Source organism: Pseudophryne corroboree, chromosome 11 (assembly GCF_028390025.1).
Source record: "Pseudophryne corroboree isolate aPseCor3 chromosome 11, aPseCor3.hap2, whole genome shotgun sequence".
Lineage (NCBI taxonomy): Eukaryota > Metazoa > Chordata > Amphibia > Anura > Myobatrachidae > Pseudophryne > Pseudophryne corroboree.
The window spans coordinates 265771438-265787310 of NC_086454.1; the positions used below are offsets into that span (position 1 = coordinate 265771438).

General features: G+C 47.0%; 1 long non-coding RNA gene and 1 pseudogene across 1 annotated transcript in view; both read left to right on the top strand.

The window, feature by feature from the left end:
• LOC134970154 (uncharacterized) overlaps positions 1–15873 on the top strand; it is a 177029-nt gene that overhangs the window by 70748 nt on the left and 90408 nt on the right. The window lies entirely within an intron of this gene.
• On the top strand, positions 10289–10408 carry LOC134971271 (5S ribosomal RNA; annotated as a pseudogene).

Consider the following 15873-nt stretch of genomic DNA (forward strand, 5'->3'; position numbering starts at 1 on the left):
GTTCCAGCCTGTGATTGATAACTTTATTATATCATCGTTATGTGTCCCCAGGATTCTGGGCTCAGCGGCTTTCTCTAATGGTTTTTGTTACCCCTTAAATGTGAATTGACAGCGGTCCCTTGCGTTTTCATATTCAGCATTGTTTATTTCTTTTACTTCATTGTTATGTTCCGTCCAGACCCTTCCCATTTTGTTTTGATATGCACCCTTGTATTATGCACTTTTGTCATCCCTCTCCCGTCCCCCCAGTGAGCGTCAGTGGTGCTGGCCTGGCTCCCCTGTGCTGCGAACAGCGCACTCGAGCTGTTGCCAGGGAGCGCGCCGGCTTTGTGTACCTTGGTTACCATGCAACAGACCGGGAGATGCGGGGGAGCCGTACATGGAACTTGCCCCTCTCTTCCGTCATTGGTGGATTACTGTCTTTGATTTTGGCGCCGTTTTTTGTTTATATCCCTGTGCATTACTCAGCTCTTGTAGCCCCTGAGGATGACCTAAGTCGGTCGAAACAGCTGTCGGGCTGTGGGCTGTGCCTGTATGTACGCTCATTGTGTCAACATGGAATAAACCTTCGTTTTTCTTTTCATCAAAACCGTGAGTGCTGGCTTGTTCTGCTTTTTCCTTTATTGGATCAAGTGAGTGCCTTTATATCATTTTGCTGCCTTGCACCTCCCTTAAACATTTTGTCTGTGGCTTTCAGTGCTGTCCCTGCCTTTTTCTGTATTGGATTTCAACCAGACTTGCACCTGCCGTCTGGAGTTTATATGTACTCTTTTCCCCCTTTTTTTTCTCATTTTTATATGTTTTTTGAACCCTTTTGTTGTTTTTTTGTGTTTTGCATTTTGCTATGTACATTACAGCAGCTTAGAGGCGACCAAACTGTTCAGCACCACCAGCCTCTGTAAGGAACCTGCTGCCAATTCAATGTCTTTAAATAAGGAACTGATATTTGTTTTACAATTCGATCCTGCGGATGCAGCAAGAATTTTATTTGACGATACTGATTCTCTGGCTTTTCATAAAGATAGTCCAGAGGAATTCCCCAGTGATTTGCTCAGGTTGAAAAAGAGAGAAATTGAGTTACATCTACATGGCCTCACCCTCTCACAATATTACAAGGAACAATATATACCTAGGGGGTTTAGGCTACACAATCAACCTACGTTGGGCAGACACAATAACGATTTTTGCACAAAATGGTGTAACATACTTAACAAATGCTCTTTGAATTTCATGCTTTTAGTGATAGAACAAGCCGGCACAGATTTGGACTGTATCAAAAAAGAGATTTTGGAACTGGAAACGTCCGATCTTTACAGGGCCATCCAAACTCCTGATTGTGATCTTTTATCCAATCTTAACAGAGATATAAAGAAATTTAAGGAGGATTTGCTTAAATTTAAGAAAAACAAATACAAACAGGTTAAATTGGACTATAAAGAAAATAGAGTGTATCCCTGGTACTCTCGCAATGACCAAAGAAGATTTAGGCAACCACAGCAGCGTGGACGCAGACCGCAACAACCTTTCACGGACATTGACAGTCAGTCGCACACCTCAGACAGTGATTCTGACGTTCCGACTACGTCTGGTCAGAACACTGCATATCTTTCCAGATCCGCCAGGAGCAGACGACCTCCAAAAAACCCCTTATACCCACCCGTCGAGGTGGGAGAAAAAGAAAAAAGGCGGCAACAAAAATTCAACTAGAAACCGTGGTGTTTAATCTTTCTAAACATCCCCTCACACCAGACGAATCATCTATTCTCAGCAAAGGTCTTTCATTCATCCCCACCGCGATCCAGGACGAATTCAAGTGGCAAGTGGATTTGTATAAGCTTGGCAGACAGCTGCGATTCAGAGACTTTTTTTCAGGCAACAACACCAAACCTGTCTCCACATCACCAACGATAGATTTGTGTCCTTTGAAAAAACCCAGTTCATTTGATCCTCCTTCTGTCAATCCCTCTATACAAACGTTCATGAGGGTTCTCAAAAGGGACACCGTACAGTTTATTTCCCAACAAAGGCTATCCCATCACAACATTACCATGGGGGAAAGGAAGGCCATTGAGACTTTACGCAATGATACCCAATTGGTCATTAGATCTGCCGACAAGGGGGGAGGCATTGTACTGCTAGACTATGACTATTATATCATGGAAGCCAACAATCAACTGGCAGACACTACATGCTACCTCAAACTTGGATTTGACCCCACCAGGTTCTACAAAAGTGAGATAGACTCTATCATTTTGATGGGACTCAACAATGGGTACATCAACAAGACCACTGCTGATTTTTTGACCACTGCATATCCCAGGATACCCTTTATGTACACACTCCCGAAAATTCATAAATCTCTTTCTCAACCTCCGGGACATCCTATCATTTCAGCTAGGGGGTCCTTATGTCAGCCTCTATCTCAACTAGTTGATTTCTACCTACAGCCATTAGTCAAGCGAACAGACAGTTTCATCGAGGATACATCCGATTTTTTGAGGAGGCTAGAAGCAGTATGCAACATCACTGAAGAAACGTTTTTGGTGACACTTGATGTCTCAAGTCTATATGCCAATATCCCACACCTACAAGGGATTGAAGCTTGCAGAGAACTCTTGACTGACAATGATGCCTATTTTGGTCCACCCGTGTCCTTTTTGTTGTTGCTCATGGATATCATTCTTAATAAGAACTATTTCCTCTTTGGAAACTGTTTTTATTTACAAAAACAGGGGACCGCCATGGGTTCAAATATGGCGCCCTCCTACACCAATATCTTCATGGCGGCCTATGAGAAGGTGCATATTACTGGTAATCCTCTTTTTGGCCAATTTTTGTCATTTTATGTACGCCACATTGATGACCTTTTTTTCATCTGGCAAGGCACACGAAGAGAACCTTCTGGCATTCATTGGAGAATTGAATTTACTTCCAGGCACCATCCGATTCAGTCTGTCTTTCAGCAAAACACATATCAACTTCTTGGACGTTTCCATCAAAAAGAAGGACAATAGGCTGTTGACGTATATTTACAGTAAGGAATCAGACAGAAACACTTTGCTACTACACTCTAGCTTCCATCCTGCACCCTTGAAAAGGGGTTTACCTTTCTCACAACTTCTACGGGTGATCCGCATCACGTCAGACCCAACAGCCATTCCGGCTGCCTTGGAGTCTATGTGTCAGCGATTCCTTGACAGAGGCTACCCCAAAAAGGAGATTACAGATGCCCTTTCGAGGATCGGACAAATCAAGAGAGAAGATGCATTACTTAAAAAGAATCGTCCTGCTGATCACGATCAGGACAGATTAAACTTTAGTAGTATGTTCACCACAGCCTCTGGCTTCATCCGCAACAAAATTCGTGAACATTGGCATTTTATTGCAAGCGATCCAGTTCTCAACAAAGAACTTTCTATGGTTCCCAGATTTGCCTACAGACGGGGACCGAATTTGAAGGACCTTCTAGTGAAAACGGACTTCACTCAGAAAAAAACTAACACAGCTTCCAATTGGCTGACGAGGAAACCTGGGGTCTATAGATGCACGGGATGCTCCAATTGTACATTTCTACTACTGGGCAATCGCTTTACCAATCCGTTTGACTAGAAGGAGTACTCGATTAAGTACAGTCTGGACTGCAACAGCCGGTTTATTGTTTATGTTTTCAGATGTCCCTGTAATCGTCTGTACGTTGGCAAGACCAGCAGAATGCTCAAGGAAAGGCTAAGCCAGCACCGGTCCTCCATTAAGAAATGCCTTATGACTACAGACACCACGGGGGACTTCACCAATTTGCCCGTAGTAAGACACTTCAAAGAAGCTGGGCACACGAATAATCAACTCGAACGTTGCATCATCGACCAGATCCCACCACTCCAGCGGGGCGGCGATCGTGACAGACTGTTACTTCAAAGAGAGCTTCAGTGGATTCACAGACTTCATTCTTTGACTCCCATTGTGTTATGCACACCAGTACCAGCAGGAATGTACTGGTGTCTGAATGGTGAGGGATGCAAAACAAATGAACTCACAGACAGACTGGGGAATATGACATTACATACACAGAAGGTGATAGGGTAACAAAATAAACACAAAGTGAACAGAGAAGCCCAAAGGCTAAGAAACTGGGTGTCTCCCTAATATTAGGAATGCTCAGATGGAAAGAAGCAAGATGTAGTGATTTAATACGTAGAGAACCCGAAATGCTGTTGCTAAGGGCAACAGCAAAACCCTAAAGGGTTACCAACGGGTGTGGCAGTAAACTCCTTGGTCAGAGATGGAATAATAGACACAAGGAGAGTCTCCACAATCCTAGTCCTCACTTGCAGTGCACTGGTTCAGCTTACTGCGACTAAACTGACACCTGAACACCTTGCACAGTGAGAAAGGATTTTGGCAGGCAAGTCTGAGAATACAGCCGCAAACTTGCTAGGTTCACAGAGTAGCAATAGAACCCCAGCAGGTTAAACGACTGACTCCAGTCTTACTGCTAGGTCTGGATTGGCCGAGTGTAATACCAAATCCCAAGGCCTATTTGCAGTAAGCAACAAACAAATACAAAGTTTACACAGTACTAGCTAGCTTTCAGGAACTGACTAACCAACAAAGATTCAGCAGCATCTGCCTAACCTGAGAAGAGGGTTTATATAGCAGGTGCTGTCCACGCCCCACTCAGACCTCACAGACTGTGAGCACAAAAACCAGCACCGGATCCCCTGCCGTGCACAGAGCCTGTAACCACTGCACAGCAAAAGACCTGAACCGGAGTATCAGCTACGCTCAGGTTACTCCGCTAGCACTTGTCTCCCGGTTGCCATGACGACATGGCAGCACAGAGCAGGAGACCCTAACAGTACCCCCCCCCTCTGACGAGAGGTCAAAGAACCCCTACCACCGGGTTTATCTGGGAACTGCGAGAAGAAAGAGCGTAACAGTCTGGGGGCATGAAGATCACAACTGCGCACCCACGACCGCTCCTCCGGGCCATACCCCTTCCAGTGCACCAAAAATGACAGCCGACCCCGAACCATCTTGGAGTCAAGAATCCTTTCAACAACAAACTCCCTCTGGCCACGTATCAGAAGAGGGGAAGGTCTTCCACTGGAAGAAGGATTACTAATCGCCCGTTTTAAAAGGGAACAATGAAATGTTTTATTGATACCCAAAGAACGGGGTAGATCTAACTGAAATGCCACCGGATTGATAACCCTAGTGATCTTATAAGGACCGATGAACCGGGGGCCTAACTTATGAGATGGCTGTCTCAACTTCAAATTCTTGGTAGACAACCAGACGAAGTCCCCTAATTTGAAGCTGCAGGGTCTTTTCCGCTTATCAAAAACCCTTTTGGTCACTAATGACACAGACACAAGGGCTTTCTTCACTTTCCTCCAAATACCTCTAAGGACCGAAACCACAGAGGAACCACCAGGCGTGGAGTCCAGGGGGTCAAAAGAATTGGCCTTAGGATGATGCCCATACACACAAAGGAAGGGAGAGATCCCTGTAGCAGAGTGAGCCACGTTGTTATAGGCAAACTCCGCCATGGACAGATGAGCAACCCAGTCAGTCTGACACTTGGAGACATAACACCTGAGGAACTGCTCCAAGGACTGGTTCACCCTTTCAGTCTGCCCATTAGACTGCGGATGGTAGCCTGACGACAAGCTGACAGAAATCTGGAGATCGGAACAAAATGCCCTCCAGAATTTGGCCACAAACTGGGATCCGCGGTCAGAGACCACATCAAGTGGCAACCCGTGGAGGCGCACAACATGCAGCATAAATAATTCAGACAGGCGTCTGGCCGATGGCAGCCCAACCAATGGAACGAAGTGCGCCATCTTCGAAAACCTGTCAACGACAACCCAGATGGCTGTCATCCCCGAGGATTTGGGCAAGTCCACCACAAAATCCATTGAAATGTGGGTCCATGGCTTAGATGGAATAGAGAGTGGATGTAATGGGCCAACAGGAACCCCTCTAGGAGTCTTATTTCAGGCACAGATGTCACATGCCCGAACCCACTGATCCACATCCCTAGCCACCGAGGGCCACCACACCACCCTAGATAGCAACTCCCGAGTTCTGGCAATACCCGGGTGACCTGCCGACTTCTTGGCATGGAATTCCAGGAACACTCGCTGTCTTAACCTAGGAGGCACAAACAAAAGACCTACCGGAAGGTCTGGAGGAGCCTGCTCCTGTGCTCTAAGGACTAATGACAAGAGGTCCTGGGTAATGCCCACTTTAATACATGATGGGGACACAATGGGCAATGGCTCCTCGGTGGTCTCCTGGATTGGAGCAAAACTCCGCGAGAGCGCATCAGCCTTGATGTTTTTTGACCCAGGGCGATATGTTAGCAAAAAATTAAAGCGAGCAAAAAACAAAGCCCATCGTGCCTGCCTGGCATTGAGGCGCTTCGCTGACTCTAAATATGCCAAATTCTTATGGTCGGTGAGAATTGAGACCACAAACTTAGCCCCCTCAAGCCAGTGTCTCCACTCCTCGAGTGCATCCTTAATAGCCAACAATTCCCGGTTACCCACGTCATAATTCATCTCGGCAGGCGAAAATTTACGGGAAAAGTAAGCACAGGGATGAAGGCGATTATCGGACACCCCCATCTGAGAGAGCACTGCCCCAATACCCATCTCAGAGGCATCCACCTCCACCACAAAAGGACGCTCTGGATCTGGGTGTCGCAGCACCTTGGCCGAGACAAATTCCCTTTTGAGACGGGCAAAAGCCGCTTTGGCCTCACAAGACCAGTGAGCAACATCCGCCCCTTTCTTAGTGAGTGCCACCAAGGGCGCCACTATAGACGAAAATCCAGCGATAAATCATCGATAAAAATTTGCAAAGCCCAGAAAACGCTGAAGCGCCTTCAAACTAGTGGGCTGCACCCAATCCAGGACTGCCTGTACCTTGGAACCCTCCATTTGGAAACCTTCTGGGGAGATAATATATCCTAGAAATGCGATTTGCTGAACTTCAAATTCGCACTTCTCCAGCTTCGCCCCAAGCCGGTGGTCTCTGAGTTTCTGGAGGACTAAGCGTACATGCTTCCGATGTTCCTCCAGGGAATGGGAGAAGATTAGGATGTCATCTAAGTATACAACTAAGAATCTATCCAAATATTCTCTGAGCACATCGTTCATGAAGTCCTGGAAGACTGCTGGGGCATTACAGAGCCCAAAAGGCATCACCAAATATTCATAATGCCCTGAGTGGGTATTAAAGGCAGTCTTCCATTCATCCCCCTCTCTTATTCGAAATAGATTGTACGCACCGCGTAGGTCAATCTTAGAAAAAATGGTGGCAGTACGAAGCTGGTCAAACAAGACCGAAATGAGCGGCAGTGGGTATGAGTTTTTAATCGTGATACGGTTCAATTCCCTGAAGTCGATGCAGGGTCGCAATGAACCGTCCTTTTTACCCACGAAGAAGAACCCCAACCCACTGGAGACTGTGAAGGTCTGATAAATCCCTTAGCCAAGTTCTCCTGAATGTACTCTGCCATAGCCTGAGTCTCAGGACGTGACAGGGAGTACAACCTGCTCTTGGGAAGTCATAGGGGCGATGGGGAGGTAGTACCTCTGCAACTCTTTTGGAGAACACGTCCGCAAAATCTGCATAACATCCTGGCAATCCTGGCAAACTTAGCTGCGAAAGCCTGACTGGAAGGCTCAAGCAACTCCTGAAACAATCAGTACCCCAACTAAGAATCTCCCCAGAGACCCAGTCAAATTGAGGATTGTGGGCCCTTAACCAGGGTAACCCCAACACCAATGGGGCAAAAGTACAGACAGTCACATAAAAGGACAATTTTTCAGAGTGTGTGGCTCCAATAGACAAAGAAATCTGGCTTGTGCAAGAGGTAATTTTACCCTGGGATAATGGTTCCCCGTTTAACCCACAAATCTCAATTTCCGATGCCAAGGGTACTAAGGGAACAGAGTGTTTCAGGGCGAATTGGCGGTCCATAAAAACCCCGTCGGCCCCACTGTCCACAAAGGCCTCAGTCTTGACAGTTTGACCGAGGATCTTCAAGGTCACCGGAATGATAAAAGTCTTCTTGGGAAATTCTGACTTCTGGCCTGACAGGATATTTCCCATCACCCTCAGGCCCTGAAGTTTTCCGGCTTTTCTGGGCATGATACTACCACATGACCTTTATTCCCACAGTACAAACATAACCCCTGCTGTCTCCTCCGCGTCTTCTCACGCGAGGAGAGGCGGGTAGCCCCAATCTGCATAGGCTCCTCGGAAAATTCCTCAGAGTCTGAGATTCCCTTGGGAAAGAAGGAAACCTTGGTCTCCCTTTCAAGCCTGCGCTCTCTCAGCCGTCTATCCACCCGAATGGATAACTGCATGAGCTGATCCAAGCTATCAGGCAAGGGATATTGTACCAGTTGGTCTTTTAACTGGTTAGAAAGACCTCTTCGGTACTGGTGTCTCAGGGCTGGGTCATTCCACTGGGTATCATGGGCCAACCTCCGAAACTCCGTACAATAAACCTCAACTGGCCTTCGCCCTTGCTTAAGGATCGAAATCTGAGCCTCGGCTGAGGCCGTCTTGACAGGGTCATCATACAACATGCCCAGTGCCGTAAAAAAAGCATCAACACTTTTAAGCGACGGACAGTCAGGCTGCAACCCATATGCCCAGACCTGTGGGTCTCCTTGTAGCAGGGAAATCACTATGCCCACCCGCTGAATCTCCGACCCAGAAGACTGAGGCCTAAGCTGGAAATATAGCTTGCAGCTCTCCTTGAAACAAAAGAACTGCGAGCGATCTCCAGAAAAACGATCCGGGAGATTTACTTTCGGCTCCTGAACCCCTGAAGGTACTGCTGCTGCGGGAGCTCCGCCAGCGGCCTGCGAGGTGTGCATTTTAATGGACAAATCATTAAATTGTCGAGTCAGGACCTGCACCTGATCGACCACCTGTTGCAAAGTATTTTGAGGGGTATGCTCCATATTCCCACAAAATTTCAACAGGAGTATTTGGCTGCTGAATATGTTATGCACACCAGTGCCAGCAGGAATGTACTGGTGTCTGAACGGTGAGGGATGCAAAACAAATGAACTCACAGACAGACTGGGGAATATGACATTACATACACAGAAGGTGATAGGGTAACAAAATAAACACAAAGTGAACAGAGAAGCCCAAAGGCTAAGAAACTGGGTGTCTCCCTAATATTAGGAATGCTCAGATGGAAAGAAGCAAGATGTAGTGATTTAATACGTAGAGAACCCGAAATGCTGTTGCTAAGGGCAACAGCAAAACCCTAAAGGGTTACCAACGGGTGTGGCAGTAAACTCCTTGGTCAGAGATGGAATAATAGACACAAGGAGAGTCTCCACAATCCTAGTCCTCACTTGCAGTGCACTGGTTCAGCTTACTGCCACTAAACTGACACCTGAACACCTTGCACAGTGAGAAAGGATTTTGGCAGGCAAGTCTGAGAATACAGCCGCAAACTTGCTAGGTTCACAGAGTAGCAAAAGAACCCCAGCAGGTTAAACGACTGACTCCAGTCTTACTGCTAGGTCTGGATTGGCCGAGTGTAATACCAAATCCCAAGGCCTATTTGCAGTAAGCAACAAACAAATACAAAGTTTACACAGTACTAGCTAGCTTTCAGGAACTGACTAACCAACAAAGATTCAGCAGCATCTGCCTAACCTGAGAAGAGGGTTTATATAGCAGGTGTTGTCCACGCCCCACTCAGACCTCACAGACTGTGAGCACAAAAACCAGCACCGGATCCCCTGCCGTGCACAGAGCCTGTAACCACTGCACAGCAAAAGACCCGAACCGGAGTATCAGCTACGCTCAGGTTACTCCGCTAGCACTTGTCTCCCGGTTGCCACGACGACGTGGCAGCACAGAGCAGGAGACCCTAACACATTGGCCTCAATGAGGAGTTTCGTTTAGGTTGCTTTTTGTGAAGCAACTTGTTGAATGATTTTTTTTGTTTCATTTCATTAGACACCGCCGTGTGTCCAGTCCTTTTATTCATGTGTTTGTTTATTCAGGCATTGTGTGACCACTCTGTGCCCGTCTAGACACCGCCGTGCGTCCAGTCTTTTGCTTTTGTTTGTTTATTCCAGCATTGGATTATCACTGTGTGCCCAGTCACTTACACACTTCATGTTGGGTTTGGCTGGGGCAATTTTGAGTCTCGCTATTCTATGCTTTCCTTATTTCATTCTTTTGTCTCCAATAGGAACAGGCCTATTCCATGTCAGGACCGCTCGGACATTTCAGTGATTTCTACAGCCATACCACACTGGATAACGTCCAATTCCGTCCGATCTTGGAAACTAAGCAGTGTTGGGCCCAGACAGTACCAGGCTTGGAGACGGCCTGGGAATACTGGGTGCTGTAACTATATCACCTGGTTATACGCAGTCGAGGATCACGCAGAGGCCTTTCTTCATGAGTTTTTCTCTCTTTTTTTCCCCACTTTTGATGCATGCTCCAGTGTCTTCCTTTCTTCCTTATCCCACCACTTTGTTTTTATCTACACACATTATACATGGCATCTGGGCGGGTCTGGTTTTCACCGGCTTGCCCTGTATGCCATTCTATCCCTTGCTTCACTCTTCTCAATACACCGGAGACCACATCCTGCTCCATCTTTGACCCGTGTGTATTCCTCTGCAGCCTTGCACTTATTGCACTTCGTAAGGGTCTTTCTGTGGGTTCGCTGTCTTCTTGCCATCCAGTCGTTGCCGCTGGGTATTATACACCTTCACCCATTATCCATCTCTTAACCTGCATCTAATATTCCGGCTGGTTTTGTTCCAGCCTGTGATTGATAACTTTATTATATCATCGTTATGTGTCCCCAGGATTCTGGGCTCAGCGGCTTTCTCTAATGGTTTTTGTTACCTCTTAAATGTGAATTGACAGCGGTCCCTTGCGTTTTCATATTCAGCATTGTTTATTTCTTTTACTTCATTGTTATGTTCCGTCCAGACCCTTCCCATTTTGTTTTGATATGCACCCTTGTATAACGCACTTTTGTCATCCCTCTCCCGTCCCCCCAGTGAGCGTCAGTGGTGCTGGCCCGGCTCCCCTGTGCTGCGAACAGCGCACTCGAGCTGTTGCCAGGGAGCGTGCCGGCTTTGTTTACCTTGGTTACCATGCGACGGCCCGGGAGATGCGGGGGAGCCGTACATGGAACTTGCCCCTGCCCCTCTCTTCCATCATTGGTGGATTACTGTCTTTGATTTTGGCGCCGTTTTTTGTTTATATCCCTGTGCATTACTCAGCTCTTGTAGCCCCTGAGGATGACCTAAGTCGGTCGAAACAGCTGTCGGGCTGTGGGCTGTGCCTGTATGTACGCTCATTGTGTCAACATGGAATAAACCTTCGTTTTTCTTTTCATCAAAACCGTGAGTGCTGGCTTGTTCTGCTTTTTCCTTTATTGGATCAAGTGAGTGCCTTTATATCAATTTGCTGCCTTGCACCTCCCTTAAACTTTTTGTCTGTGGCTTTCAGTGCTGTCCCTGCCTTTTTCTATATATATATATATATATATATATATATATAGTACAAAAATAAAATAGATATATATCCACACACACACATAGATACACACACACTCAGATACACGCACACACACACGCACACACACACACACACACACACACACACACACACACACACACACACACACACTTTCTCTCTCTTACTCACTCTCCCTAACTTACCTATCACAGGAGCTGTTGCAGAGCATTCTCCAGTGACCTGTGGTAGCAGCCAGCCTGGTCCCGTGTAGCCCCGCCCCCTCCATTTTGGTAGCCCCGCACCTTTTCATACCCGAGTTCTGACACTGTCACAGTAGGGGGGATAGGATACTGCAAACTTCAATTGAAAATGTCCCTCCCAAAATGGCCACCACCTCAGAGGAGACAGTTATTAAAGATACTAGAGGAGCCTCCTCTAGTATCTTTAATAACTGTCTCCTATGAGGCGGCGGCCATTTTGGGAGGGGTGCTTACAATTGATGCTTGCAGCGTCCTCTCTCCCTCCTGTGACTGTCAGATCTCGGGCACGAAAAGGGGGAGGAGCAAAGCGTTAGAGAGGCAGGGCCCGGGACTACTGTGCCCGCAGCACTCTCCTGATGGCGGGCCGCGCAAGAGGAGTGCATCACTTGCAATTGCATATGCAATGTTCCAGAGCAGGCTACCATAGCGTGTAAACATGCAGGATAAGCTCTGTAAATAAGTGTATGATGAACTCAACATGGGTCCCACCATCTCAAACTGATGCCTTTTGTTTGCATGGAATGGCTATTCTGGGCTGTATTTGGAAATTCGCATTGCACAGACTTTATAATCTCCACATGATAGAGCTTGTCTGTGGTGTGGTTATAATTCAGTGCAGCACGAAAATGATAGGGGGAACGTCGTACGAAAAATGCTACATTTTATCTCTAAATGTCTGACTGTGACATCCCACGTCCTCTACGCTAAAGTTACCGCAATATTGCTGTGAGTTTTTGGTATCTTTACGTCACTGGAATTCTCAAGTTATTACATTTCTCCCAGTATTGTAAAATCAGCAAATTAAATGTTCGGACTTATGCAGCCATGTTACGCAGCCATATTGTATGATTAAATAGTTACATTTGTAACCAGGGCTTATGTGGTGTTATTAAATAATGTTTTATAAACAGTACTCATAACTCACAGTGGGGCAGATGTATTAAGCCTGGAGAAGTGATAAAGCAGTGATAAGTGGAAGGTGATAAAGACCAGCCAATTCTTACGGGTTTGAAAAAAAATGACAGGAGCTGATTGGCTGGTGCATTCACCATCCACTTATAACTGCTTTATCACTTCTCCAGGCTTATTACATCTGTACCAGGGGTGTGGTATACGTGACCGGTGGTCAGGAGACTGATGGTCAGCATACCGACGCCGGGATCCCGGCAGCGGAATCCCGGTGGGGGGTGGCGAGTGGGGGAGGAGGGTTGGCTGGTCGTGGACCTTAGGTGGCGAGTGGTGATGTCTTTTGCATCTTTGCAGTGCTGCTTACTCTGTGCACTGCCATGTTTTGCTACAAATTGCATCATCAAGCTCCTTAGTGTCTTCAAATAATGGCAGCTTCCTGTATAGTCCATGGCAAGGGCGCGGCTACTAGAGGTGCAGGGAGTGCAGCTGCTATGGTGACCACTTTCCCTGTTACAGTTACATATGTTATAAATAGTGATGTGCACCGGACATTTTTCGGGTTTTGTGTTTTGGTTTTGGATTCGGTTCCGCCGCCGTGTTTTTGATTCGGACGCGTTTTGGCAAAACCTCACAGAAATTTTTTTGTTGGATTCGGGTGTGTTTTGGATTCTGGTGTTTTTTACAAAAAACCCTAAAAAACAGATTAAATCATAGAATTTGGGGGTCATTTTGATCCCATAGTTTTATTAACCTCAATAACCATAATTTCCACTCATTTCCAGTCTATTCTGAACACCTCACACCTCACAATATTATTTTTAGTCCTAAAATTTGCACCGAGGTCGCTGGATGGCTAAGCTAAGCGACACAAGTGGCCGACACAAACACCTGGCCCATCTAGGAGTGGCACTGCAGTGTCAGGCAGGATGGCACTTCAAAAAAATAGTCCCCAAACAGCACATGATGCAAAGAAAAAAAGAGGCGCACCAAGGTCGCTGTGTGACTAAGCTAAGCGACACAAGTGGCCGACACAAACACCTGGCCCATCTAGGAGTGGCACTGCAGTGTCAGGCAGGCTGGCACTTCAAAAAAATTGTCCCCAAATAGCACATGATGCAAAGAAAAATTAAAGAAAAAAGAGGTGCAAGATGGAATTGTCCTTGGGCCCTCCCACCCACCCTTATGTTGTATAAACAGGACATGCACACTTTAACGAACCCATCATTTCAGCGACAGGGTCTGCCACACGACTGTGACTGAAATGACTGGTTGGTTTGGGCCCCCACCAAAAAAAGAAGCAATCAATCTCTCCTTGCACAAACTGGCTCTACAGAGGCAAGATGTCCACCTCATCATCATCCTCCAATTCCTCACCCCTTTCACTGTGTACATCCCCCTCCTCACAGATTATTAATTCGTTCCCACTGGAATCCACCATCTCAGGTCCCTGTGTACTTTGTGGAGGCAATTGCTGCTGGTGAATGTCTCCACGGAGGAATTGATTATAATTAATTTTGAAGAACATCATCTTCTCCACATTTTCTGGAAGTAACCTCGTACGCCGATTGCTGACAAGGTGAGCGGCTGCACTAAACACTCTTTCGGAGTACACACTGGACGGAGGGCAACTTAGGTAGAATAAAGCCAGTTTGTGCAAGGGCCTCCAAATTGCCTCTTTTTCCTGCCAGTATACGTACGGACTGTCTGATGTGCCTACTTGGATGCGGTCACTCATATAATCATCCACCATTCTTTCAATGGTGAGAGAATCATATGAAGTGACAGTAGACGACATGTCAGTAATCGTTGGCAGGTCCTTTAGTCCGGACCAGATGTCAGCACTCGCTCCAGACTGCCCTGCATCACCGCCAGCGGGTGGGCTCAGAATTCTTAGCCTTTTCCTCGCACCCCCAGTTGCGGGAGAATGTGAAGGAGGAGATGTTGATGGGTCACGTTCCGCTTGACTTGACAATTTTCTCACCAGCAGGTCTTTGAACCTCTGCAGACTTGTGTCTGCCGGAAAGAGAGATCCAACGTAGGTTTTAAATCTAGGATCGAGCACGGTGGCCAAAATGTAGTGCTCTGATTTCAACAGATTGACCACCCGTGAATCCTGGTTAAGCGAATTAAGGGCTCCATCCACAAGTCCCACATGCCTAGCGGAATCGCTCTGTTTTAGCTCCTCCTTCAATGTCTCCAGCTTCTTCTGCAAAAGCTTGATGAGGGGAATGACCTGACTCAGGCTGGCAGTGTCTAAACTGACTTCACGTATGGCAAGTTCAAAGGGTTGCAGAACCATGCACAACGTTGAAATCATTCTCCACTGCGCTTGAGTCAGGTGCATTCCCCCTCCTTTGCCTATATCGTGGGCAGATGTATAGGCTTGAATGGCCTTTTGCTGCTCCTCCATCCTCTGAAGCATATAGAGGGTTGAATTCCACCTCGTTACCACCTCTTGCTTCAGATGATGGCAGGGCAGGTTCAGGAATGTTTGGTGGTGCTCCAGTCTTCTGTACGCGGTGGCTGAATGCCGAAAGTGGCCCGCAATTCTTCGGGCCACCAACAGCATCTCTTGCACGCCCCTGTCGTTTTTTAAATAATTCTGCATCACCAAATTCAATGTATGTGCAAAACATGGGACGTGCTGGAATTTGCCCAGATGTAATGCACGCACAATATTGCTGGCGTTGTCCGATGTCACAAATCCCCAGGAGAGTCCAATTGGGGTAAGCCATTCTGCGATGATCTTCCTCAGTTTCCGTAAGAGGTTGTCAGCTGTGTGCCTCTTCTGGAAAGCGGTGATACAAAGCGTAGCCTGCCTAGGAATGAGTTGGCGTTTGCGAGATGCTGCTACTGGTGCCGCCGCTGCTGTTCTTGCTGCGGGAGGCAATACATCTACCCAGTGGGCTGTCACAGTCATATAGTCCTGAGTCTGCCCTGCTCCACTTGTCCACATGTCCGTGGTTAAGTGGACATTGGGTACAACTGCATTTTTTAGGACACTGGTGAGTCTTTTTCTGAGGTCTGTGTACATTTTCGGTATCGCCTGCCTAGAGAAATGGAACCTAGATGGTATTTGGTACCGGGGACACAGTACCTCAATCAAGTCTCTAGTTGCCTCTGAATTAACGGTGGATACCGGAACCACATTTCTCACCACCCAGGCTGCCAA